The following is a 3,388-nucleotide window of genomic DNA, read 5'->3' on the forward strand; positions in this document are numbered from 1 at the left end:
ATTTGAGGAATTATATTTTAGGATTTCTCCAACAGAATGGTGAATCTTTCAGTGAAGCATGGGAGCGCTTCATAGGCTACCAGAGACAATGCCCACATCATGGATTCAACAATGAATATTTGTTGTGTACTTTGTATAGAGGTGTTCTTCCCAAGATCAGGATGCTCCTAGACACAACCTCAAATGGAAGCTTCATGAATAGAGATGTAGATGAAAGTTGGGACTTAGTAGAGAACCTTGCTTAGTCCAATGGAAATTATAGTGAGGAATATGATAGAAGCTTAAGGAGAGGTATTGAATCTGAGGAAGGGCATAGAAAGGAATTACAAGCCTTAAATGAGAAGCTTCAGAAGCTAGATAAGCTCCTTCTAACCCAACAAAAGCAAGCATATGTTGTTTGTGAAGATGAGCAGTTTATGGTCCTAGTCTACCACCACAACAACCCTAACAAGCTCCTGCTCTAGAGCAAGAGATGAAGAGTATGCTTCAGCAACCTCTACAAGGCCAAGCTAATGGAGATATGAAAACAAGTAAGAAGCTCACAGAGATGAAAAACAAGATGGTGATTTCTTTAACATTCTGATCTATATTTTAAAGTCAAGTCTCATTGGTGATTTCTTTAAAAGAGTACTTTATGAATATGCTTGATTTTCAAGTTCTCCTTTCTATGTAGTTGACCTTCATCTTCCACACATCTTCACTCACTACAAAAAAAAAATATATGATGTGAGAGATATTATAGAGCAATTACTACAAAAATCAAATCAAGGGAAGACGAAACGGGTTTAAGTAGCAATTACTACAAAAATCAAGAAAAGGAAGATAAAAAGATTAGTCAAACAACATAAAGAATTCAAGATGATTGGATGATTTTAGTCATGGACATGTGGCACTCTCTCCATTGCTGATGTGGCAGAAGGATGGAGAGAGTTGGCCAACTTTAATAATATAGATTTATGTCCAATATTGCACTTAGGTTGTTTTAGAGCATGCATTGCATACATTTGTGCATTTTGAGAATTATCAGGTGATTTGGAGCTCTTAAGGACTGAGGAGGGACTTGGAGTTACTTCTGGAGCTGAGCAAGAGGACTGGAAGCATCAGGAGCGTCAGAGGAAGCAGTCGACCACCTGCTCGATCAAGCACACGAACAAGCACTTGACCGAGTATGATCGAGCACACAAGCAAGCACTCAACCACCTACTCGAGCCAGCACTCGACCAAGCACTCGACTGACCATGGTCGAGTACTTCCAGCTGACTTTGTCTTTTGTCCTCTAGCCAAAGTAGGGCTACCCCTTCTCCCTATATAAAGCCTTGTACCCTACAGCTGCCCAAGACACCTCATAACCTAGGTTTTACTATTATTAGCTTTCTTTTAGATTATTTGCATCACTCTACTTTTATTTCTTGCTTTTATCTTGTTTATTTCCCATATTTTCAGAGATTTGCAAGCTTGTTTCTTTTGATCTATTGAGAATCTGAGTTTGTTTCTTTCTAAAAGGTTGTAGATCTCTCTTTTATATTTCTAATCATGTTAGTTTTATCATTTTCTGGGTTTGTGTTCTTCATCATGATTTGTAGATCTGAATAGTAACTAGTTCCTTGGAGATGGGTTAGGTATGTTAAGAGCTTGGTTTGTTTATATTGTTTAAGCCTTGATTGTTTATAGATCCCTTATGGATTAGGTGTTCTCTATGCTATCTTTGTTCTGAGAAGTTAAGGATAGATCTTAAGCTTCCTTGCATCATACCAATTTGTAGGTTGCTAGATAATACTAATACTGGAGATTACTGTGCCTAGCTTAAGAGATTAGTTGTCTAGGGTGGTTTTTGACAAATAGTGAATCTGGATCTTAATGCCTGTTTATCCATGTCTTCGCTAGTGAGAACTAGGTCTAAGTGTGTTTAAACCTGATTGCTATTCTCATGAGAGTGAATTAGCAAGTTTATGAGATCATTGTCAAGGGGTAGCTTTTGTGAAGTCTGTTAAACAATCTAGATAGGCTAAGCATAATACCAACCCATTATTCCCATCTCTAGGACCTATTTGCTCATTGTTTTATACTGCATTCATAATTAATCGTTTGTCATCGTTTATTTTGCATCTCTGTTCTTTGTTTTGCTTTTTTCTTCTGTTATGCATCACTCGACAAAGTGCTCGACCATGCACTCGACCGAGCACTTACTCGAGCACCAATTTACTTCCTTTTGATGTTCTGTTTCATTTCAGTTTGCTCTTAATTACATTTGTTACTAGTTTGCTCTTGCTTAGCATAGTTAATGCACTTGTTAGTTTAAGCAGAACAAGAGTGGAGAATGAGTTTGGTATGGAAAGAGTGGATCGTTGAGTAGGTAGAGAAGAGAAGAGATAAGGTTGAACAAAGAGAATAATGGAGAAAAGAGATTCTATTAGAATAGTTGTATTACAATGTCGGCTAGAAGCCGTAAATAGAAAATAATACTAGGGCTACACCCTTTACAAGCTTGATAACGACACAAAGAGAGAGAGAGAGGACGATTCCCTATGGTGATAGTGACATCTCGAGGTTTCCCTTAAGGAAACATGTGACTCCAACGGCTACAAAATGTCTTCTCGATCCTTCTCTTCTCATGGGCCTTTGTAGAGGAGACACTCGGCCTCTTATTCAAGTCTTGGTGATCGGGCTCATGGACTTGTACGGATGGTCCAACTCATAACCGTACTGACGGTTGTACGGACAAGACCGATCACACTCGACATTCTCTTGCTCAATACTCCCCCTCAAGCTTAGCCAAGTGAAACGGCTAAGCTTGGAACCCGTAAAGGATCACCTCATTAAAAACCTAAACATAGAAAACCACATGGGATAAAACCATGTTAAGGAAAAGAGTATGATCCCTACGGATTAGAGGAGTTTCTCATGGGTGTGTAGGATCTACTAGTCCAAGCTTGCTGGAGATGTATTCACAAATTTGAGGACTAGTGGCCTTTGTGAAGATGTCCGCCAATTGGTATTTGCTGGGCGTGTAACAAGGTAAGACTACACCTTCCTCGATCTTTTCTCGCACCTTATGACAATCTACCTCGATATGTTTAGTTCTTTCATGGAAGACCGAGTTGGTTGCTATGTGTATCCCCGCCTTATTGTCACAATGCATAGTGATTGGTTGATCCGACTCCACTCCAAGATCCTTGAGGAGGCCTTTGAGCCATGTGAGCTCGTTGGTTAGCTTCTTCATAGCCCTATATTCCGACTCGGCACTTGATTGCAATATAACTTTCTGTTTCTTCGACTTCCAGGTTACTATGTTCCCTCCAACGAACGTACAATATCCTTTTGTGGACCTCCTATCGATTGTATCACCAGCATAGTCCGCGTCACAGTAGCCGACAAGTTCCGTGTTGTT

At 39.6% G+C, this 3,388-nt stretch overlaps 1 non-coding gene across 1 annotated transcript; it reads right to left on the bottom strand.

The window, feature by feature from the left end:
- Window positions 1–106, bottom strand: LOC147945170 (small nucleolar RNA R71). Its single transcript, XR_015597888.1, has one exon. It is a non-coding gene; the product is annotated as a small nucleolar RNA R71 (small nucleolar RNA).
- Between the last annotated feature and the right edge of the window lie 3,282 nt (window positions 107–3,388).

The sequence above is a fragment of the Camelina sativa genome, chromosome 4 (assembly GCF_030686135.1).
Source record: "Camelina sativa cultivar CO46 ecotype springtype chromosome 4, ASM3068613v1".
In the NCBI taxonomy this organism is placed as follows: domain Eukaryota; kingdom Viridiplantae; phylum Streptophyta; class Magnoliopsida; order Brassicales; family Brassicaceae; genus Camelina; species Camelina sativa.